The sequence below is a fragment of the Balaenoptera borealis genome, assembly GCF_965194805.1.
Source record: "Balaenoptera borealis genome assembly, chromosome: 2".
Classification (NCBI taxonomy): domain Eukaryota; kingdom Metazoa; phylum Chordata; class Mammalia; order Artiodactyla; family Balaenopteridae; genus Balaenoptera; species Balaenoptera borealis.
Window position 1 is genome coordinate 109,424,255 of NC_138867.1, and position 25,667 is coordinate 109,449,921.

Below are 25,667 nucleotides of genomic sequence, written 5' to 3' on the forward strand. Positions count from 1 at the left end.
CATTTGGTAGTATATATAAGTCCATGTCACTCTCTCACATTGTCCCAACCTACCCTTAGCCCTCCCCGTGTCCTCAAGTCCATTCTCTACATCTGCATCTTAATTCTTGTCCTGCCCCTAGGTTTGTCTGAACTTTTTATTTTTATATTCCATATATATGTGTTAGAATATGGTATTTGTTTTTCTCTTTCTGACTTACTTCACTCTGTATGACAGACTCTAGGTCCATCCACCTCATTACAAAAACCTCAATTTCGTTTCTTTTTATGGCTGAGTAATATTCCATTGTATATATGTGCCACATCTTCTTTATCCATTCATCTGTCAATGGACAGTTAGGTTGCTTCCATGTCCTGGCTATTGTAAATAGAGCTACAGTGAACACTGTGGTACATGACTTTTTTTGAATTATGGTTTTCTCTGCGTATATACCCAGTAGTGGGATTGCTGGGTCATATGGTAGTTCTATTTGTAATTTTTTAAGGAACCTCCATACTGTTCTCCATAGTAGCTGTATCAATTTACATTCCCACCAACAGTGCAAGAGGGTTCCCTTTTCTCCACACCCTCTCCAGGATTTACCGTTTGTAGATTTTTTCATGATGGCCATTCTGACTGGTGTGAGGTGATACCTCATTGTAGTTTTGATTTGCATTTCTCTAATGATTAGTGATGTTGAGCATCCTTTCATGTGTTTGTTTGCAATCTGTATATCTTCTTTGGAGAAATGTCTATTTACGTCTTCTGCCCATTTTTGGATTGGGTTGTTTTTTTGATATTGAGCTGAATGAGCTGCTTGTAAATTTTGGAGATTAATCCTTTATCAGTTGCTTCATTTGCAAATATTTTTTCCCATTCTGAGGGTTGTCTTTTCGTCTTGTTTATGGTTTCCTTTGCTGTGCAAAAGCTTTTAAATTTCATTAGGTCACATTTGTTTTTTGTTTTTTTTAAAATTTTCTTTACTCTAGGAGGTGGGTCAAAAAAGATGTTGCTGTGATTTATGTCAAAGAGTGTTCAGTCTATGTTTTCCTGTAAGAGTTTTATAGTGTCTGGTCTTACATTTAGGTCTTGAATCCATTTTGAGTTTATTTTTGTGTATGGTGTTAGGGAGTGTTCTAATTTCATTCTTTTACATGTAGCTGTCCAGTTTTCCCAGCACCACTTATTGAAGAGGCTGTCTTTTCTCCACTGTATATTCTTGCCTTCTTTATCAAAGATAAGGTGACCATATGGCTGTGGGTTTATCTCCAGGCTTTCTATCCTGTTCCACTGATCTATATTTCTGTTTTTGTGCCAGTACCATACTGTCTTGATTACTGTAGCTTTGTAGTATAGTCTGAAGTCAGGGAGCCTGATTCCTCCAGCTCCATTTTTCGTTCTCAAGATTGCTTTGGCTATTCGGGGTTTTTTGTGTTTCCATACAAGTTGTGAAATTTTTTGTTCTAGTTCTGTGAAAAATGCCAGTGGTAGTTTAATAAGGATTGCATTGACTCTGCAGATTGCTTTGGGTAGTAGAGTCATTTTCACAATGTTGATTCTTGCAATCTAAGAACATGGTATATCTCTCTATCTGTTTGTATCATCTTTAATTTCTTTCATCAGTGTATTATAGTTTTCTGCATACAGGTCTTTTGTCTCCTTTGGCAGGTTTATTCCTAGATATTTGATTCTTTTTGTTGCAATGGTAAATGGGAGTGTTTCCTTAATTTCTCTTTCAGATTTTTCATCATTAGTGTGAAGAAATGGAAGAGATTTCTGTGCATTAATTTTGTATCCTGTTACTTTACCAGATTCATTGATTAGATATAGTAGTTTTCTGGTAGCATCTTTAGGATTCTCTATGTATAGTACCATGTCATCTGCAAACAATGACAGCTTTACTTCTTCTTTTCCGATTTGGATTCTTTTAATTTCTTTTTATTCTCCGATTCCTGTGGCAAAAACTCCCAAAACTATGTTGAACAATATTGGTGAAGGTGGACAACCTTGTCTTGTTCCTGATCTTAGAGGAAATGGTTTCAGTTTTTCACCATTGAGAATGATGTTGGCTGTGGGTTTGCCATATATGGCCTTTATTATGTTGAGGTAAGTTCCCTCTATGCCTATTTTCTGGAGGGTTTTCATCATACATGGATGTTGAATTTTGTTGAAAGCTTGTTCTGCATCTATTGAGAAGATCATATGGTTTTTCTCCTTCAATTTGTTAATATGGTGTATCACATTGATTGATTTGTGTATATTGAAGAATCCTTGCATTCCTGGAATAAACCCCATTTGTTCAGGGTGTATGCTCCTTTTAATGTGCTGTTGGATTCTGTTTGCTAGTATTTTGTTGAGGATTTTTGCATCTATGTTCATCAGTGATATTGGCCTGTAGTTGTCTTTCTTTGTGACATCTTTGTCTGCTTTTGGTATCAGGGTGATGGTGGCCTCATAGAATGAGTTTGGGAGTGTTCCTCCCTCTGCTATATTTTGGAAGAGTTTGAGGAGGATTGGTGTTAGCTCTTCTCTAAATGTTTGATAGAATTCGCCTGTGAAGCCATCTGGTCCTGGGCTTTTGTTTGTTGGAAATTTTTAATCACAGTCTCAATTTCAGTGTGTGTGATTGGTTTGTTTATATTTTCTATTTCTTCCTGGTTCAGTCCCAGAAAGTTGTGCTTTTCTAAGAGTTTGTCCATTTCTTCATGGTTGTCCATTTTATTGGCATATCATTGCTTGCAGTAATTTCTCATAATCTTTTGTATTTCTGCAGTTTCGGTTGTTACCTCTCTTTTTTCATTTCTCATTCTATTGATTTGAGTCTTCTCCCTTTTTTTCTTGATGAGTCTGGCTAATTTTTTTTCCATTTTGTTTATCTTCTCAAAGAACCAGCTTTTAGTTTCATTGATTTTTGCTATTGTTTCCTTTATTTCTTTTTCATTTATTTCTGATCTGATCTTTATGATTTCTTTCCTTCTGCTAAATTTGGGATTTTTTGTTCTTCTTTCTCTAATTGCTTTAGGTGTAAGGTTAGGTTGTTTATTTGAGATGTTTCTTGTGTCTTGAGGTAGGATTGTATTGCTATAAACTTCCCTCTTAGAACTGCTTTTGCTGCATCCCATAGGCGTTGGGTTGTTGTGTTTTCATTGTCATTTGTTTCTAGGTATTTTTTGATTTCCTCTTTGATTTCCTCATTGATCTCTTGGTTATTAAGTAGTGTATTGTTTAACCTCCATGTGTTTGTATTTTTCACAGATTTTTTCCTAAAATTGATATCTAGTCTCATAGCATTGTGGTCAGAAAAGATACTTGACATGATCTCAATTTTCTTAAATTTACCAAGGCTTGATTTGTGACCCAAGATATGATCTATCCTGGAGAATGTTCCATGAGCACTTGAGAAGAAACTGTATTCTGTTGTTTTTGGATGGAATGTCCTATAAATATCAATTAAGTCCATTTGTTTAATGTATCATTTAAAGGTAGTGTTTCCTTATTTATTTTCATTTTGGATGATCTGTCCATTGGTGAAAGTGGGGTGTTAAAGTTCCCTACTATTATTGTGTTACTGTCGATTTCCCCTTTTATGGCTGTTAGCATTTGCCTTATGTATTGAGGTGCTCTTATGTTGGGTGCATAAATATTTACAATTGTTATATCTTCTTCTTGGATTGATCCCTTGACCATTATGTGGGTCCTTCTTTGTCTCTTGTAATAGTCTTTATTTTAAAGTCTATTTTGTCTGATATGAGAATTGCTACTCCAGTTTTCTTTTGATTTCCATTTGCATGGAATATCTTTTTCTATCCCCTCACTTTCAGTCTGTATGTGTCCCTAGGTCTGAAGTGGGTCTTTTGTAGACAGCATATATACGGGTCTTGTTTTTGTATCCATTCAGCCAGTCTATGTCTTTTGGTTGGAGCATTTAATTGATTTACATTTAAGGTAATTACCGATATATATGTTCCTATTACCATTTTCTTAATTGTTTTGGGTTTGTTATTGTAGGTCTTTTCCTTCTCTTGTGTTTCCTGCCTAGAGAAGTTCCTTTAGCGTTTGTTTTAAAGCCGGTTTGGTGGTGCTGAATTCTTTTAGCTTTTCCCTCTCTGTAGAGGTTTTAATTTTTCCATGGAATCGAAATGAGATCCTTGCTTGGTAGAGTAATCTTGGTTGTAGGTTTTTCCCTTTCATCACTTTAAATATATCCTGCCACTCCCTTGTGGCTTGCAGAGTTTCTGCTGAAAGAGCAGCTGTTAACCTTATGGGGATTCCCTTGTATGTTATTTGTTGTTTTTCCTTTGCTGCTTTTAATATTTTTTCTTTGTATTTAATTTTTGATAGTTTGATTAATATGTGTCTCGGCATGTTTCTCCTTGGATTTATCTTGTATGGGACTCTCTGCGCTTCCTGGACTTGACTATTTCCTTTCCCATATTAGGGAAGTTTTCAACTATAATCTCTTCAAATATTTTCTCAGTCCCTTTCATTCTCTCTTCTTCTTCTGGGACCCCTGTAATTCGAATGTTGGTGCATTTAATGTTGTCCCAGAGGTCTCTGAGACTGTTCTCAATTCTTTTCATTCTTTTTTCTTTATTCTGCTCTGTGGTAGTTATTTCCACTGTTTTATCTTCCTGGTCACTTATCCGTTCTTCTGCCTCAGTTATTTTGCTATTGATTCCTTCTAGAGAATTTTTAATTTCATTTATTGTGTTGTTCATCATTGTGTGTTTGCTCTTTAGTTCTTCTAGGTCTTTGTTAAATGTTTCTTGTATTTTCTCCATTCTATTTCCAAGATTTTGGATCATCTTTACTATCATTACTCTGAATTCTTTTTCAGGTAGACTGCCTATTGCCTCTTCATTTGTTTGGTCTGGTGGGTTTTTTCCCTGCTCCTTCATCTGTTGTGTGTTTCTCTGTCTTCTCATTTTGCTTAACTTACTGTGTTTGGGGTCTCCTTTTTTCAGGCTGCAGGTTCGTAGTTCCCGTTGTTTTTGTTGTCTGCCCCCAGTGGCTAAGTTTGGTTCAGTGGGTTGTGTATAGGCTTCCTGGTGGAGGGGACTAGTGCCTGTGTTCTGGTGGATGAGGCTGGATCTTGTCTTTCTGGTGTGCAGGACCTCATCCGGTGGTGTGTTTTGGTGTGTCTGTGACCTTATTATGATTTTAGGCAGCCTCTCTGCTAATGGGTGGGGTTGTGTTCCTGTCTTGCTAGTTGTTTGGCATAGGGTGTCCAGCACTGTAGCTTGCTGGTCGTTGAGTGGAGCTGGGTCTTCGCATTGAGATGGAGATCTCTTGGAGAGCTTTGGAGATCTCTGGGAGAGCTTTCGTCATTTGATATTATGTGGAGCTGGGAGGTCTCTGGTGGACCAATGTCCTGAACTCGGCTCTCCCACCTCAGAGGCAGAGGCCTGACACCCGGCCGGAGCACAATAACCTTGTCAGCCACACAGCTCAGAAGAAAAGGGAGGAAAAAAGATAGAAAGAAAGAAGAAAAAAATAAAAGAAATAAAGTTATTAAAATAAAAAAAATTTTTAATTATTAAAAATTAAAAAGTAATAAAAAAAGAAAGCAAGAAAGAAGAGAGCAACCAAACCAAAAAACAAATCCACGAATGATAACAAGTGCTAAAAACTATACTAAAAAAAAAAACAAAACAAAACAAAAAATGGACAGACAGACCCCTAGGACAAATGGTAAAAGAAAAACTATACAGACAAAATCACACAAAGGAGCATAAACATACACACTCACAAAAAGAGAAAAAGGAAAAATATATATATATCTATATATTTAAAAAAAGGAAGAGAGTAACTAACTCAATAAACAAGTCTACCAATGATAATAAACTCTAAATACTAAACTAAGAGAAACATAAAACCAGAAACAAATGAGATGCAGAAAGCAAACCCCAAGTCTACAGTTGCTCCCAAAGTACACCGCCTCAATTTGGGGATGATTCGTTGTCTATTCAGGTATTCCAGTGTTGCAGGGTACATCAAGTTGATTGTGGAGATTTAATCCACTGCTCCTGAGGCTTCTGGGAAAAATTTCCCTGTCTCTTCTTTGTTCACACAGTTCCTGGGGTTCAGCTTTGGATTTTGCCCCGCCTCTGCATGTAGGTCACCTGAGTGTGTCTGTTCTTGGCTCAGGCAGGATGGGGTTAAAGTAGCAGGTGATTAGTGGGCTCTGGCTCACTCAGGTCTGGGGGAGGGAGGGGTATGGAATGCAGGGCGAGCCTGCAGTGGCAGAGGCCAGTGTGACATTGCAACAGCCTGAGCCACGCCATGTGTTCTCCTGGGGAAGTTGTCCCTGGATCACGGGACCCTAGCAGTGGCGGGCTGCGCAGGCTCCCGGGAGGGGAGGTGTGGATAGTAACCTGTGCTTGCACACAGGCTTCTTGATGGATACAGCACCAGCTTTAGCATTTCATGCCCATCTGTGGTGTCCGCGCTGATAGCCGTGGCTCACATCTGTCTCTGGAGCTCGTTTAGTCGGTGCTCTGAATCCCCTCTCCTTGCGCACCCCGAAACAATGGTCTCTTGCCTCTTAGGCAGTTCCATACTTTTTCCCGGACTCCCTCCTGGCTAGCTGTGGTGCACTAGCCCCCTTCAGGCTGTGTTCACGCAGCCAACTCCTGTCCTCTCCCTGGGGTCTGACCTCCGAAGCCCGAGACTCAGTTCCCAGCACCCACCCACCCCGTCAGGTGAGCAGACAAGCCTCTCGGGCTGGTGAGTGCTGGTCGGCACCGATCCTCTGTGCAGGAATCTCTCTGCTTTGCCCTCTGCACCCCTGTGGCTGCGCTCTCCTCTGTGGCTCCGAAGCTTCCCCCCTCCGCCACCCACAGTCTCCACCCATGAAGGGGCTTCCTAGTGTGTGGAAACTTTTCCTCCTTCACAGCTCCCTCCCAGAGGTGCAGGTCCCATCCCTATTCTTTTGTCTCTGTTTTTTCTTTTTTTTTCTTTTGCCCTACCCAGGTACATGGGGAGTTTCTTGCCTTTTGGGAAGTCTGAGGTCTTCTGCCAGCGTTCAGTAGGTGCTCTGTAGGAGTTGTTCCCCATGTAGATGTATTTCTGTTGTATTTGTGGGGAGGAAGGTGATCTCCACGTTTTACTCCTCTGCCTTCATGAAGGTCTCTCCCAATTTTCCTCTTTTGATATAGAATATTTCTTAATATGTTATCATTTTACTTGCCACATCCTCTAATTAAAAGCCTCTGACTGGAACTGCATTCCAGTAAATATCTGTTACAACATGTCTGTACAAACGTCTGCTATATTTGTCTAAAATTCTCAGGACACTGGAAACTTAACATTCAAGTTTTATGTAATTCTGTTAACACCACTCTTAGAACAAAAAATTAAGGAAAATTTACAACTAAGGTACTGAAATAGCTAACAAAAATTCTGCCAGTTTAGAATATCTACTGTTGATGCTATCCATAGAGTTTTTGCTTTAGTGCCAGAATCAAAGATTCCATTTAAAAATTAAAATAAATAGAATGTCTGGGCCACTGGTTGGCAACTTTTGATTCATGGATTTTTGTGCTGCTGGTGTCATTGAACACAGAATTTATGTCTTCACTTTTTTTTAATGTTCCTATTTTTTACTAGGAATTTATTCATCTTTGAGTTCCATTTAATTTCAGTGTGCTCTATTTTCTCTACCTTTGCTTTGCTTCAGTATTGTTTTTCAACTTTTTACTATCACTTGGTTTTTTAAATGCATTTCCTCTTAACCAGATAATTTTTTTTTCATTATGCACACTATTTAATGTGATAGTAATACCTTGCATTTACTGATTACTTGTCATGGACCAGACAATGTACTATACAGATTTAATTTCTTACTATTCACTCCAGATGGAGGCCTGGGGATGAACTTAAGGTGACTTTAAAAAATAACATGACATGGCATGCGTATTGAGTATATAAATTAAGATTCATACCTTATATAGCCCACCCTTCCTTAGGCAATAATGACCTTTAAAAATATTTTTAAAATAAGTTTTTTTCCCCAATGATACTTATGTTTTACAAAGAGTGTTAATGAGGTACTTGTTGTTTCAAGTTTTTATAACTTCTGAACTTTTTTCATTAAACGTGGTTCTTAGTGATCACATTTATTCAACTAAAGAGAGTGAATAAAACTGACATTCATTGAACAGAAATACAGTCTCAATTAATACTCCCACTTAAGGAGGTTGGTGTTACTATTATGCCCTAATTACACAGGAGGAAGCTGAGGCACAAAGGATTAAAGTAATTTGTCCAAGGTCACAAAGCTGGCAAGTGAAAGAGCTGGAGTTTGATTACAAGTGGTCTGACTTCAAAGCATACTTAATGATATTTTAGTGAAAATTTTATTAGTCATGAGTGACAGAAATTTATCATCAACTTGCTTATGAGATGTGGCATAAAATGCCTCACATAGCTGAAAAATCTGGGAGTGGGCTTCCAAGTGTTGCTGGATTCAGATACATCAATAAGAACAAGGTCTATCTGTCGCCATCCTTGTGGCTTCATTCTCAGACCACCTCCACATGACTAGAACGACAGTCACCAGCAGCGGTAGGCTCATAAGGTCCTTGAAGCCAAAAATCATGGAGAGTGACAGCATTTTTCCTGCCACCTCTGGCAGTAATCCCAGGGAGGGCTATGATTAGCCTTGTTTGGATCACATGCCTAAAGACGAATTGTGGTCAAGGATTTTAAGGCAGCTACAGACAATAGTAGCCCTACCCAAACCGTAAAGACTGAACAAGGTTACTGCAGAAGAGAGGTTAGATGATCCCTTAAAAGAAGGATATTGAACAGGCAAAAAAAAAAAAAAAAAAGTCCATTAAATGTCCATTAATGCACACTGACATTAGACCTTGTGAATACTAAACGTATACAAAAACACCACATAAAACTTTACAAAAATACTGTGAGGTAGATTTTATCTTTATTTTTTCAGGTAACAGAAACAAAGACTGATAAAACTTGCCCAAGTTCACACAATGTGTAAGTCATCGGATATTTTAAAGATAAATTATGTGCCCAACTGCACTGCTACTAGAGGAATAATGTACAAAATTCACATAACTAGACCTAAATGGGATGGCATCAAACCTAAGTATCAATTTTTTAAAGACTAAATGTACATAAGTGAATGAAATTAGACACTAGTCTGATTTAGTCCTTTGGTATTTGGTGATAATCTTTAAAAACTACTCTAATGTCCTATGCATCCTAACTTTTACTTGCTATTTCCTGAGGGTATAAAACCAAAGAGAGGAAAATTTCTTTTGGGTGGATGTCAGTTTTATTCACATTCTTTAGTTGAATAAATGTGATTGCTAAGAGCCATGTTTAATAAATTAAGTTCAGAAGTTACAAGAACTTGAAGCGACAGCAAGTACTTCCTTAACATTCTTTGTAAAACAGAAGTGTCATTGTGGAAAGAAACTTATTTTTTAATATTTTTAAAGGTCATTATTGCCTAAGGATGGGCAGACTATGTACGATATGAATCTTAATCTATATACTCAATATGCACGCCATGTCATATTATTTTTCTAAGTCATCTTAAGTCCATCTCCAGGCCTTCATTTGGAGTGAATAGGAAGAAATTAAATCTAAGATATTGCTGGGATATGCACCCCACCCACAGTTGTCTAAAATCCTAGGGTTGTGTGCAACATCAAGTTTGCGGGATGCCCCCTGAAATTATGGATCTGCAGTGGTATCTGGTGATACACCCATCACTCCTCTAAGGATGGTTCCTTCAGGTCTAGTGGCTCTCTGCTTCTCCTCCACTGGGTGCCCTAGGTCCTTGTAGAGGCTGAAGCCACTGTGTCTAGGGTCCAGGCTCCCTGGAGGCTGCTACCTAGGGGGAGCCCACGGGGACCCACAAATCTTGGTCCCCTTTACAGTTTCTAGAAATGTCACATCTCTCACTATTTGGCCTCAAAGGCCTTACTCTTTTCTGCCTTCTCTCCTCATCTGCTGAGACAACCAAAATGAGCTAATACTTTCACAAAAGATAGGAATGGCTACTGTCCTCAAGATGATTTTACTTCCAGCTCTGCAAGAACTCCAGGAGCAAGGAAATACAAATGGCTTGTCTACCAGCTTGAAACGGGAGAAAGAGGGAGAAACAGAAGATAAACACAAATTATTATCTTAAAGAGATTGTTCTGCAAATGACTAATTATATAAGAATAAATATCATTTAAGAGTTCAGCCATTTTCCAAATACCTGATGGTCCACAACAGGGAATATTTTGTAACTTTACTCTGTACAAATTCAAATTATATTAGCCCTTCATTGTTTGTATAAGGGAGTAAATCACTTAACTAGTGAGTGGTCTCAGTCATATATACACACAGATACTGGAATGAGACATTATTTTCAACTTGCTCCTTGCTCTTCGTAAATCTTCTTGTCATGGTGTTCTTGAATTTGGACATTGTCAAGAATGTCAATAGTAGTAACATATACTTAACACGTGCATAAGAAAGCATAAGAAAGGGTAAGTGAAAGAGACTCTACTAAGGATTTATCAAAATTTTCAGCAAATCAGTTCAGCTCCCCAAAGAAAGCCAAAACAGGATCAGGATCATTTCGACCTAAGTCACTCTACCTACATCTAAGATCCAAAAGTGCCTGATTTGTTTTCATAGATTTTCTCACCATCTTAAATACTATACAATTTGATGTTGAATTTCATTTTACTGTCTGCCACCTCCAACTAGTGTGTAAGCTCCCCAAGACAAGGGCAAGGGAACATGATCTGCTTTATTTAATGATGAAACCCCAGCACTTAGAACAGTGCCACATAGAAGGTACTTAGTAAATTATTGTTGAATAAATGAATAGGGGGCTAGATGATCAGTGGAAAAAAGATCAAATGCCACCTCAGGCAGACGAGAGCAAGCGATCAAATTTTTCTTTGTAGATTCGTGTGTGTCTGTGTTTGTGTATGTTTTAACACAGAAAGTGTTAGAATATAGACAGCTTTATTTCTTATTCCAAATTGTTGTTGCAGCTTCTTGTATACACACACATACATATACACACACGCAAATGTATGAAGAAATATTTTATCCTTTGCTTAAATATATATATGTATATGTATTTAAAGAATGTATAAAGAATCATAATAAAATATATAACATCTTTATTAAGTACCTTCTGTGTTCCAGATCATATTCTTGGAGTGTTCATCTTGTTTAACTCATTTGATCCACACAACAGCATGCAAAGCTTTTTAGGTATGTCAATAGCAGTTAAATACTGAAAGCAAGGGGCATCTTAGCATTCTCCACCCACCCTTTAATCACTGCAAGTGTTTGATCGGTTTTCTTAAAGGCACAATGTCCACACATCTGAATGTATTCTTTTTCTTAGTCTAGCTCAGCAGTCCTCAAACTTAAATGGCATAAAATATACCACACGTGGATACATATCCAAGACCAGTATAATCTACTTTATGAGCAAGTAAGGGATTTTCAAGAGTAATTTCTACTCAACCCAATTTTCAGTTTATTTTCTAATCTTATAATACCTTATAATATCTTTCTAATATCTTAAAATGTAACTTCAATTTACATTAACTTTAACCTCCTTGTGATTTCAAGACACCTTGTTTCTGCTTGAACTTCAGAAAAAACTTCAACTGTCATATTTGTGCACATATTTGAACATTGTGTTGAGGAACCCTGGAGCAAGAAGGCTGCTGTCCTTCACCACACTCTTTAAAATTCAAGCTTGCTTATGTCCACTCACATCAAACTGCAGCAGCAAACTCATCTGCTCTGTGCCAGCTCCTCAGCACAGTTGTCAGCGATGCAATGACAAGAAAGCACCCAAAGTGTTAAAATACACAGACAATTTTATCTCCTTTTCCAAATTGTTGGTGCTTCTTGTCTGATTGCTATATTTTGATTATGAGAGCTTTTTATTTTTTTGATGTTGTAAGTAAAATCAAAATTTTCTACCTCTCTTTTAAAACCTGGATTAGTTTAATTTCAGAGTGTCCTTAGATTGCAAGGTGAGCGGTTAAAAAATTGCTACTATTTATAACCACTTATCTTCTTGAAACAGGATTTTAGTTTTGAAATCATCCAACAACAAAAAAATACGCAGGAATACATTGTAGGTTGAATCTCCTCTAAGACTGTAATTGTCATCTGCAGTCCTCAGTGTCAAAATTGTTGTTCCTTCTTTTAGTCTATCATCTTCATCAAAGCAGCCCCATTGTTCCTGTTTGAATTTTTTAGAGAGCAATTATTTAAAGATTTTTAAAAATTCTTAATGCAATTTAATTACACATTTGTTTGTTTTAAGCAAAGGGGTTTAGAATAAGATTTTTTTCTCTCTTTTTTAAAAGTTCTGCTCCTGAAAATAGTTTGAAAATCATTGCTGTAGCCCAGGAGTTGAACTTTTTCTGAAAGAGCCAAATACTCACTGTTTTAGGCTTTGCAAGCCAAGAGGCAAAATTGAGGATATAATGTAGGTATTTACATAATATTTAAAAATAACAGTTTTTAAATGAAAACCATTTTAATATATAGAAGTCATTCTCAATTGGAGGCTACCAGAAAAAGGTAGTGGGCTGGATTTGGCCTGTGCGCCAGAGTTTGCCAACTTCTGCTCTAGCCCAATACCCTTCATTTTAGTGGAGAAGAAATGCTTAGCAGAATTGAACTTCTTTTGGAAGGTTCAGAGATGTTGTGGTAACAATGAGAGAGGAGCATGAACTGCATTGTAAATCTCTTGATATCTGACATTGCTGGATTGTTAATGAAAACTTAAGAATAAAAGAAGCCCAGATACAAACATCAAAAGACCCCAAACCACAGGTGAAGCTAAAACCACATAGAAAATGACTGCATAAACACTCACTGTATAAAAGAACCACGTTTAGCAAGTTTTTGTATTTCCCACAGTCAACCCCACTAAACTGTCTTTTTCTTAATTTTTAGTTTATATTGGAGTATAGTTGATTAACAATGTTGTGTTAGTTTCAGGTATACAGCAAAGCGATTTAGTTATACCTATCCATACACATGTATCTATTCATTTTCAAATTCTTTTCCTATTTAGGTTATTACAGAATATTGAACAGAGTTGCCTGTGCTATACAGTAGGTCCTTGTTGGTTATCTATTTTAAATATAACAGTGTGTACATGTCAATCCCAAACTCTCAATCTATCCCTCCCCCAGCCTTCCCCCCAGTAACCATAAGTTCCTTCTCTAGTCTGTGATTCTGTTTCTGTTTTGTAAATAAGTTCACTTGTATCATTTTTTTTAGATTCCACATATAACTGATACCATATGATATTTGTCTTTCTCTGTCTGACTTACTTCACTTAGTATGATAATCTCCAGATCCATCCATGTTGCTGCAAATGGCATTATTTCATTCTTTTTAATGGCTGAGTAGTATTCCATTGTATATATGTACCACATCTTCTTTATCCATTCATCTGTCGATGGACATTTAGGTTGCTTCCATGTCCTGGCTATTTTAAACAGCACTGCAATGAACATTGGGGTGCATGTATCCTTTTGAACCATGTTTTTCTCCCAATATATGCCCAGGAGTGGGATTGCTGGATCATATGGTAGCTCTATTTTTAGTTTCTTAAGGAAACTCCATACTGCTTTCCATAGTGGCTGTACCAATTTACATTCCCACCAGCAGTGCAAGAGGGTTCCCTTTTCTCCACACTCTCTCCAGCATTTATTCTTTGTAGACATTTTGATGATGGCCATTCTGAGGGGTGTGAAGTGATATCTCATTGCAGTTTTGATTTGCATTTCTCTACTAATTAGTAATGTTGAGCATCTTTTCATGTGCCTCTTGGCCATCTGTATGTCTTCTTTGGAGAAATGTCTATTTAGGCCTTCTGCCCATTTTTAGATTGGGTTATTTCTCTTTTTGATATTGAGCCATATGAGCTGTTTGTAAATTTTGGAGATTAATCCCTTGTCAGTTGCATCGTTAGCAAGTATTTTCCCCCATTCTGTGGGTTGTCTTTTCATTTTGTTTATGGTTTCCTTTGCTGTGCAAAAGCTTTTAAGTTTAATTAGGTCCCATTTGTTTATTTTTATTTTTATTCCGTTGCTCTAGGAGACAGATCGAAAAAGATATTGCTGTGATTTATGTCAAAGAGTGTTCTGCCTATGTTTTCCTCTAAGAGTTTTATAGTATCTGGTTTTACATTTAGATCTTTAATCCATTTTAAGTTTATTTTTGTGTATGTTGTTAAATAATGTTCTAATTTCATTCTTTTACATGTAGCTGTCCAGTTTTCCCAGCACGACTTATTGAAGAGACTGTCTTTTCTCCGTTGTATAGTCTTGCCTCCTTTGTTGTAGATTAATTTACCATAAGTGCATGCGTTCGTTTCTGGGCTTTCTGTCCTGTTCCATTGGTCTATAGTTCTGTTTTTGCACCAGTACCATACTGTTTTGAAGACTGTAGCTTTGTAATATAAGCTGAAGTCAGGGAACCTGATTCCTCCAGCCCCATTTTTCTCTCTCAAGATTGCTTTGGCTATTTGGGGTCTTTTGTGTCTCCATACAAAATTTTTACATTATTTTTTAATTCTGAAAAATTTTTGGCCGCACCATGCAGCATGCAGGATATCAGTTCCCTGACCAGGGATCGAACCTGCACCCCCTGCAGTGGAAGCGCAGAGTCTTAACCACTGGATCACCAGGGAAGTCCCTCTGCAAACAAATTTTAAGATTTTTTGTTCAACCTCTATGAAAAATGCCATTGGTAAATTGATAGGGATTGCATTGAATCTGTAGATTGCCTTGGGTAGTATAGTCATTTTCACAATATTGATTCTTCCAATCCAAGAACGTGGTATATTTTTCCATCTGTTTGTGTCATCTTTGATTTCTTTCATCAGTGTCTTATAGTTTTTGGAGTACAGGTTTTTGCCTCCTTAGGTAGGTTTATTCCTAGGCATTTTATTCTTTTTGATGTGATGTTAAATGGGATTGTTTCTTTAATTTCTCTTTCTGATCTTTTGTTGTTAGTGTATAGAAATGCAACAGATTTCTGTGTATTAATTTTGTATCCTGCAACTTTACCGAATTCACTGATGAGTTCTAGTAGTTTTCTGGTAGCATCTTTAGGATTTTCTATGTATAATACCATGTCATCTGCAAACAGTGACAGTTTTACTTCTTCTTTTCCAATTTGGATTTCTTTTATTTCATTTTCTTCTCTGATTGCTGTGGCTAGCCTTCCAAAACTATGTTGAATAAAAGTGGTGAGAGTGGACATCCTTGTCTTGTTCCCGACTGAAAGGAAATGTTTTCAGCTTTTCACCATTGAGTATGATGTTAGCTGTAGGTTTGTCATATATGGCCTTTACTGTGTTAAGGTATGTTCCCTCTATGCCCACTTTCTGGAGAGTTTTTATCATAAATGGATGTTGAATTTTGTCAAAAGTTTTTCTGCATCTATTGAGATGATCATATGGTTTTTACTCTTCAATTTGTTGATGTGGTGTTTCACACTGACTGACTTGTGGATATTGAAAAATCTTTGCATCCCTGGGATAAATCCCACTTGATCATGGTGTATAATCCTTTTAATGTGCTGTTGGATTTGGTTCACTAGTATTTTTGTTGAGGATATTTGTGTATATGTCCATCAGTGATATTGGCCTGTAATTTTCTTTTTCTGTGGTATCTGTGTCTGGTTTTGGTATCAGGGTGATGGTGGCCTCATAGAATGAGTTTGAAAGTGTTCCTTCCTCTGCAATTTTTTGGAATAGTTTCAGAAGGATACATGTTAACTCTTCTCTAAATGTTTGATAGAATTCGCCTGTAAAGCCATGGGAGGAAATTTTCCTATAATTCATATATAATTTTATATATAATAAACCAGAAATTCCAGATGGCTAGGAAATAAATAAATAAATAAATAACAACTTCCCACCTTACATTTACAGCCTGTTTCCAAATTTTAGAAGTTCTATAAATGCAACTTAATGAATAAAAAAGTAAAAATAGAAAATATAGCATTTTATTCTTCTCACAGGCACAGCTTTTAGTCCAGATTTGTAGATTAGAATATCAGTGATGTGACTGGGGATTAAACAGCAGAAATCGAGATTATTTCCAGTAGCAACAAGGGTCTTGCTTTTGGATTATTTCAATTAATTTTACCTAACAAGGCCTTATAAGGAACTGAGTGTAGACATCTTTACTGCTCAACCATCTTTTAAAATCTCTGGATCATCAGATAATAAAGGGTAAAAAAGAATCATTGATGTTGTCTTTACTATGCAGATTATACCAGTAAATAAATTACTAGTAACTTTTCATAAGAATATTCCAGTTAATAAAGGGAGAGACAATGGTAGGATTAAAATTATTACCATTTGCAACTTCTAATGAATTAATGAATCTAGGAATTCATTATCAACAGTACATCAGAAACAGATGGACATTATGTGCCTCCTACTGAAAGAACACAGTATAATCTATTAAGTACTTTTGCTCAAAAAGAAAAATTGAACTTGTATCTGTCAATTCTCTAGATCCTCATACAAATTTACCAGTTCACAGAACATACAGAAGACAGAGAAACATGTTAAATGAACTAGTGTCCCCTGGGAATAGCCCATAATCAATGACTGACAGAAGTTAATGCGTAAATACAGCCAACTTCTTTACTCTTCCGATGGGATAAATCTGAGGCCATGGTCTATATTGACTACGAGAGTTTCCCAAGTGGGATTAAACTCCAGCTATCTTCAATGGTAACTGACTTCAGAATTCACCCTTTATTGGATTCTTCCCCTTACCTTGTTTTTTTCACTCCTCCTCTCTCCTCTCATTATTCCCCGGAATCCCTTTCAAATAAATTATGTGCTCCCAAATTCTTCTGAGTCTACTTCTTGAGGAACCCAAACCAAGACATAGAGAAATGTAAATACACTCAATTTGCAAATAGCAAGTGAATGAGGGTTCTTTTATCATTTGGTGTTGGGGAACATAGAATTTAACTATCTATCCATGCTTTTTGAGGGTGGTAAATGTCAGTAGAAGGATATCATAGTTTTGTTTTTTTATGTTAATTTGTTTATTTAACGGATGATCTTAGGACTTTGAATTATCCCAATTATCAAGGAAGATTAGAATAGTAAGTTACAAACTTCAGTATGTTTAAGAATTGCTCAGGTATCTTGTGGATTCTTCCACCTTCAGGGATTCTGATTCAGAAGAACTCCAGATTTACTAGTAATAGTTATGCACATTAAAACATTAGAAAGACTTACATAGGAGTTCTGAGAGTCCCACTTTGAGAAACACTGACCTAAGTGCCAAAGTTTTCATTACTTGTAAGGTTTCATGGCCAGTTGGATTCTATATGTCTATAAGAAGGTTTGATCTGATGGCTTTATCATGTCCTGGAGTTCCAATTCTGTGTTAATACTAAAGCCTAAATTTAATTTTACTCTGGTTTGGATGGCTCTGTTGCTATTCCTGCTCTGCTTTCCGTAAAGGTAGACATGGGAAGTGCAGTCTGGAAAATAAAAATGTGTGGCGTGGTATGGAGGGTGTGGTAAGCATAACTCTACCAAAGGTCTTAAAAATGCAGTGCTCCACCCCTCACTTATTTCTTGGGTGTGCCTCAGTCCTGCCTCCTTTTGAATCTTTTTGTGCGCAGTTGGGAGATGAAAGCAGAAAGCACTGCTGAGAAATCACTTAGCTATGAGGCTAGCATTTGCTCTTATTCCTCTCTTCAGGCTGTTCTAGTCCTCTTTCTCCCCAATGAAGATGCAGAGCTAAGGCCACAGGGGCCCAAGGAGGGAAAGTATCATTGCCCCCCTCCCCCACTCTACCCACACACTCATATTTTGCATCTTGAACAATATCCTTATAGTAATTTCCAAATGATGATCACTTATTTCATTTATGAGAGCCAATTTACCTTTTTCAATTAGTTCACCAGATTTTCTTTGGATTTCACATTCTGTCTATTCCTAGAGTTCCAATTGGCTTCAAAAGGCAAATAATTGCCCTTTCAATTTTATTGGTATGGCAGTATTATCTTCTTCCTTCTTCACTAACGTTTATGACTCTTTAACTCTAGATTTAACTTATTGAGACATTCTTTCTTTGGCCCAATATTACAAAATGGTTGGAGCCTTAGAATAATGTATCGTCCTACAGTTTGTTTTTGTGGAAATTAAAAGTGTACCCCTAAACTTGTTAAAGATACCAATTTGTTACTAGATACAAATTAGAATCAGAAATGTCTGAATGATTTAAACTCTGTCTCAGAAGATTCATTCCTGCCATTCCCTTCTAATAGCAGCACATGCAAAAACAAACAAAAAAAAATGTTAAGCTATTGGATTCCTGGAATGGCATAGGTGTGAATCAAAAACCATGGAGGCAATAATACAGTTACAAACACGTCAAAGCTTCAAATGTGCAAATTCACACAGTCACTCTCATGTCATTGCAAACTATTAGAGTCAATGTTCCATCAGGAGCAAGGCATTCTAATTCAATTATTCCTCTTTAAAAAAATTTGCTACTTTCAGGAGTTGAAAAGAATGAATGAAGGAATTGCCTTAGACCAGTGTTCTTGGGACCTCTATATAGTCTTAAAATTTAATGAGAATCCCAAATATTTATTGTATGAGAAATTAAAAATTAGAAGTATTAAATTTTAATTTAAACAACAATATATAAATAACAAATCTATTATATATTAACATGAAGAAATAAAATATTTTATGAACATAAATATATTTTCCAAAACAAATAAAAATCATGAAGAGTAGCAGAAAATAAAAGTTCTGCCCTCCCCATGCTGACACTTTATTGAAATCCATCAAACCAGACTTTCAAGACTATTGAAAGACTGTGTCATTTATTAATTCACTATGTACTTGCAGCAGCCTTAAAATGAATTATAAACTGTACCTGCCTCTCACTCAAGATCCTATGACAATGGGTTGAGAAATGTGATATCTAACTTCTCTTGCATCTTGTAAAATATCCTGAAATTTAATAAAAATAGGTATAAGAGAAAAGACCCCCTAATCTCTCCTCTTATGCTTATTCTGTAATGATAGTGTGACTATAAAGAAAAACATTTTACATATATGCACTATATATATGTGTACAACATACGTATATAGAGATCATATTTGTATGGATTAGTATGCACAATATTTGTATATTGATACTTAAGAAAGCAGCATAATAAATCCCATAAATCTTCTGAAATCCATTTGTCTTTTTGTTATCCAAAAGTGGGCTTTAAGACTTACTAGTCAGAGCTACATATACTGGGGAAAATAAAATATATTCTTAAGATTAATTTCACCTGTTTTTACTTTTTAAAATGTGGCTACTAGAAAAATTTAAATTACATATGTGGATCATATTATATTTCTTTTTAACAGCAGTGATCTGTAGGACAGGGAAAGAGACCAAGTAATTAACAGGGGTTGAAAATCAAATAAACAGGAAGAAAGGTGGCATGTGCATTTTAACTTTTCTAAGATAGAAAATATTAAATTGGGGTTTATTAATATTTTAGGTGAGTAGTGAAAGGATAAAATTAAAATAAAAATCTTTTTAGAATAAATTCAGATTGGTGATTAGGAGCTCTCTGAAGATTTTGAAGCTCACTGCCTAATCATAGACTACTATTTCTTAAAAGTAAAAAAATCCACACATCATAAATAGTGCTTCTTCATTTGTAAAAGCTTGATTGGGTGTTTTGCTTATGTCTAAGAGACTGTCATTGGAGCCCAGGAAGGATGGAAGATATAGAAGTTTTAATTCTGATAATGGTCACCTCTTGACCCTTTCATAAGTGACAGCAGTAGTTTCATTGTCTTCTTCTCAAAGTACATTGATGGTTTGGACAAGTGGATTATCTCTTAGATAAAGCTATAGGAAATAAAAATTGAATGTATGCTGATCTTAAACAAATAAAATATTTTCTTTAAACTTTTTATTATAGAGTATGTCAAATCTACCCAGAGGTAATCACCCAGTCCCAACAGTCATCAATACTTGGTCAATCAATCCCCCTCCACACCCCTCACATTGCCATCCACTTAGCACCACCCTCAATCCCATATTATTTGAATTCCAGACATCATACCAGTTCACCTATAAACATTTCAGTATATATTTCTGAAAAATAAGAACTTCTCTTAAAAAAACATAGTCACAATACAATTATCGTACCTAAAAAGGAATTAATAATTCCTTAGTAGCATCAAATAGTCAGTGTAAAAAAAATTAACTACAGCATTTTCATGTCGATTAGCTAAATGCAGATTAGTATAGCTTTAAAAGTTACACAGTCTTATAATGTGCTCTAAGTAATTACCTTTTCATATTTCAGTATATGAACTTCTATTATCCCTGATTTCTGAGGGAATAAAAATATAATTAAATGGTTATCTTGTTATGTCTCTATGATTATAATCTTCCTTGGCAATGTCAAAAATATTTTATAATAAAATTTATCCCTCAGAAACAAACTGAATTACATTATGATCATTAACCACTAGATGCCAGAGTTGCTTCACGCAAATGAAATCAACTCAGTCTTGATCTGTCAAGAAAAAATGATAATATTCTAAATATCACAGTAAAATACTAAATCAGAGTGTCTTCGCTTACACCTTGTAAGAGAAGCATATGCTGAAACATATATTTAAATATCTACCTTTAAATTTCGTAACTGATCAAACTACGATATCCCCCTTTTAAACTCACTTGTACCTTGTCTGTGATTTTAAAGTTCTTGCTAATTCTTTCCAATCAATTAAAACAGGGACTCTTGGGACTTCCCTGGTGGTGCAGTGGTTAAGAATCTGCCTGCCAATGCAGGGGACACGGGTTCGAGTCCTGGTCTGGGAAGATCCCACATGCCGCAGAGCACGTGGGATCATGTGCCACAGCTGTGGCCCGTGCACCACAGCTGCTGAGCTTGTGCTCTAGAGCCCATAAGCCACAACTACTGAGCCCGTGTGCCACAACTACTGAGACCATGCACCACAACTACTGAAGCCCATGCGCCTAGAGCCCATGCTCCGCAACAAGAGTAGCCACCGCAATGATAAACCCGCACACCACAACGAAGGTAGTCCCCGCTCACTGCAACTACAGAAAGCCTGCGCAGTAAAGAAGACCCAACGCAGCCAAAAAAAAAAAAAAAAAATTAAACACTCAGTGTAGTACCTTCAGACCAGTCTGCTGAAGGGCTTTCTCTAAGTGTACCAGACTTGGTTTCAGGGTAGTTAACATTCATGTCATTCTAAAGCCAGGGACACAACCCCTGTGAGAGCTCTGCTTCAATGTGAATCCAGATGATCCCCTATGTTCTAATATCTTCAGCTCAGAGAAGGAGGCAATTGATTCATGTGTTACAATAGTCAAATATGGACATGCTTGAAATTGTTAAAGGATTTGGAGAAGAGAAGGAATTAGTTTTGTAATTTTTCTGGAAACTATTATAATTTATGAAGTTTTGTTATTTTTTCTCAAAATCTACTATTGAGGTGCTTCACAGAGATTTTATCAGGTGTTTCACAAGTATATATAGTGAAACATTCTTGTTTATATCAGAATAGCAATCCTGTCAGACATTTTAAGCCAGCAATATTGGAAATTACCTACATTTCTGTATTCTTTCTTCCAATATAATGCATAGATCTGGCTATAGTTTAGTATGCATTTATTATGTTTATTTTTCTTCAATGATAGTGAGTTTCCATACAAATTTGTCCCTTAACACCCCTCTTATCCAAATAAAATTTTTTTCTTAAATTCTTCCTAGAACATATTACTTTATTCTTTGTTTTAATAAAAAACTTAGTCCTTGGTAGAGATTTCTCAGAAAATTATCTACCCTCAAAATTATGTATCTTCAAAATTAAAGTGAGTACAAGAAAATTACTTCACTGACTTTGGGAAATAACAAATAAACAGCTAGAGGAACCTCAATAAACATGAAATTAAACTCATATAACAAACTTACCCAGTGCTTCTACTTATTACAAATGAGGAAGAGGTGCAAACACTGTGGAAAGACAAGTCTTCTTCTTCTGTTTCAAAGTGATGGGGTGATTTCAATAATGTCTTAAATGCTCTCCCTGATTCTACATTTGTTCCTCCTCTAATCGTTTCCCCCACGGGAGCTAGAGTCGTTCTTGTAAAACATAAATAAAAACCATATCACCACTTAACACCTTCATTGTCACTCAGAATTTTAAAAATTCTTTCCAAATGTCTTCCAGGCTCAGAATATACACTGCCCAATATGGTAGACACTAGTTACATGTGTCTATTGAACATTTGAAGTGTAGCTAGTTTGAATTGAGATGTGGTATAAGTATAAAATACACAATGGATTTGGAAAAGTTAGTAGTGATAAAAATAATTTTCACAGTAATAATTTTATATTGATTACCTGTCACCATGATAATCTGTTGAATATATTAAGTTGAATGAAATGTATTATTAAAATTAATTTCACTTTAAAAAATGTGGCTACAAGAAAAATTTAAATTACATGTCTTGCATTTATGGCTCACATTATTATTCTGCTCAATAACACTGGCTTAAATAATCAGGAAGTCACCTGCTCCCTTCCATTTTCAACCCATATTGGTCTCTTTGCTGTTCCTCAATTTACCATGGCTATGTCAAGCCGATGTGTTGACTATTCCTTCTTCCTGGAAGATCCTCTCTTGGATATCCTTATGGTTAGTTTCCTCACTTTCTTCTGTTCTTTGCTAAACTTATCAGAAAGAACTTCTCTGACCAACAAATTTAAAATGGCCTCATCCAACACAAGTACACACCCACCATCTCTCTTTTTTCAAAATACTTATACCTGGTATATTATATGTAGGTGCGTGTGTGTGTGTATAATCTCTACTTAGTAGAATATAACCCCCACGAAATCAAGGGCTTTGTTTTGTTTACTGTTTCTCTAGAATAGTGACTAGCTTAAGGTAGATACTAAATAAATATTTGTTAAATAAATGAAAAGATAGAACATCATTTAAAATAAAGGTGACATCGAAGAGATTTTATCATGAAGGAAGCATTGGAAAATGAGAAGAACTAACATTTTCTGAGTGCCTACAATGAACTAGACACTGTGCTAAGCACTTACATATAATATCTTAATAAATCTTCATAGAAATGTACTTACAGATGAGAAATCTAAAGCTCAGATAATTTAAATAACTTTCCTAAAGTCACTTAGCCAGTATGGAACCTCATTTCAATACTTTTCATTTTATTTCCATGTCTTCAAGTTCCTTCTCTGGCTCCCAGACTAAATTAGGTGCTCTTGTACTCTCTGAGTACCCTCCATTTTCCCTTCATATCACTTGTCACCACGGTAATTCATTTTGTAGTGTGATATTTAATGTCTGTCTTCTTCACTGCACTTTAAACTTCAGATAGGTGGCAATGAATATCTTGTTGACATTTCCATATCTAGAGCCTTCCACCTTCCTTGTCTAGTGCTTAATTTCTCACACATATATATTGAACAAATGAATGAAGTTAACTTTATCCCAAAATATTGTAATTGATGAGTAGGTTATTCGTACCTGATAAGAATTAATGATTTTGTAGATCAGCTACATGAACTGCACCCAGTGGAACGATGACCGGCTGGATATTCCAGGGGAGAGTATGCTGGTGTGTCAGTGGACTATTTGTTCTTCACAATGGACCACAGGTAATGGGCTATATGTTATGAATTTCCTCTGGAAATGTGCTGTCCATCATGGTAATCCCCTAGCCACATGGGGCTATTTAAATCAAAATTAATTAATATTAAATAAAATCGAAAACTCCTTTCCTCAACCATTTTAGCCAAATTTCAACTGCTCAGTAATCATTCGTGGCTTGTGCTTGCTGTATTGGATGGCACAGATAAAGAAAATTTCCATTATACGGAATGTTCTATTGAACAGCACTATTCTAGAAAGTTTAAAATGTCCTTGGGAAGATTTATTTTTAAATCAGAAGAGGCCTGTTTGTTTGATGAGTTTTGTATTCTAACTCAAATTAAACTTTGAGAAAGAGTTCAGTAATCTGTATTCCCAAGTGTTTCTGGGCAAGACCTAGCCATGGAAAAGGAGCTTCGTTGTCCAGCAGATGAAACATTTAGTCAGACGTGCTCATGCACAGCCAGTTACTGGTGTGGAAAGAACCACCCCTCCAAGGGCTCCAGGCAGGCCTACTGTTCCAAGGACGCTGCCAGCACCTTGCTGGATGGAGCCCTATGTCTCATGCCATTCAATACCATCCCTTTGCGTTTGATGTACAAAACAGAAGACTGAAATCTGAGGAAGAGGAAAGGGCTTGGGATGCCACATGCACCTCAGACTGTAGTTAGATTCACAACTTCTGGAGAGAAAGCTTTTAAATGTTCCCTTCTTCAAAACTTCACGTATCTTCAGGTAATTTCTTCACAATATAACTTTCAATGATTTTGGCCAATACAAGTTAACCTTTTTTTTTTTTTTTTTTTTTTTTTAAAAAAAAAAAAAAAAAAAGAATCCTCAAATAAGGACCCTAAGCACAGAAATATACAGTTGGGAATTACATGGAGGGAGAACACAGCTCTTACGTAAGCAAAGAGTTTGAGTTCTTCAAAGCTGTCCTGCAATGAGCTGCCTGGAGAGACAGTAAACACCCTGGGAAAGCTGAGTGACTTCTTGATGGAGGTAAAAGAGAAGACCACAACAGCAGGCTGGCGAATTTCATAACCTTTTTTGAGATTCTGTTGCTACAGATTTTTCTTCCCTAATTGTCGAGGTAAAACATTTCCTGTCATTGCCTTAGAAAAGAAAATGCTTTATAGACAAGAATAAAAATTATATTTTCTATTTTATTTTCTGGTTCAGTTCCAGGGGGGATAAGAATTTTCTTAGCTTGAACCTTCTGGTTACTGGCTCTATTATTTGTTCACATTTCTCCATCATTTGCCAATCCTACTGAGCTTAGTCTCTATCAAGGCTGCAAACAGTTCATGGTTCTCACTTCTAGACATGAAACCAACGGAGAGCTGAGGGGACCACTAGGCAGCCCCACATGCCCCAACTCAACAGGTGGGGAACATGGAATTTTTATTTTCTTTGGGGATGAAGCCCCCCACTCACCGTGACTTCCCCTAGCCTTTCAGGGTAGGTATTTCCAATCCCTCCGGAGATTTTCTTAGGAGAGACACCGAGTGACAATGGTGCTTCTGTGTACAACTGGGAAGTAGTGGTGAAAGTGGTGAAGGATGCAGGTAGGGACTGGGGAGTTGGTAAGGCTGGATAGAGAGGTGCTAGGGTGGGACAGATGGTTTCCTGAACAGTGAGCGGGATAAGGAGTAGAGAGAGTAGACCCGAAGTGGCAGCCGCGAGACAAACGCGAAAAGCACCGAAAACGCGAAGACAGGAGCCTCGGCGGACCTGGGCGGGGCAGAATGGGGAAGGGTCACGCCGGGACGTAACCGGCTGTGGGCTGGGGGAGGCGAGCGGGAAGGGAGTTGCGGGCGCTCGTCGGGGGCTCTGGGACCCGAGCTCCGCTGATGAGGTCAGTGGAGCCGACGCGCTGGGAGGAGGGCGGCGGAGCCCCCGGACGCGGGTGTTGCGAGGCTGGCGGAGGGGCGGGACGGGA

At 36.9% G+C, this 25,667-nt stretch overlaps 1 long non-coding RNA gene across 1 annotated transcript; it reads right to left on the bottom strand.

Annotated features, from left to right (window-relative positions):
- Positions 1–285: 285 nt before the first annotated feature.
- LOC309623700 lies at positions 286–25,582 on the bottom strand. The gene is made up of 2 exons (XR_014241463.1): positions 24,771–25,582; positions 286–24,511 (listed from the first exon to the last, which is right to left on the bottom strand). It is a non-coding gene; the product is annotated as an uncharacterized lncRNA (long non-coding RNA).
- Positions 25,583–25,667: the final 85 nt, after the last annotated feature.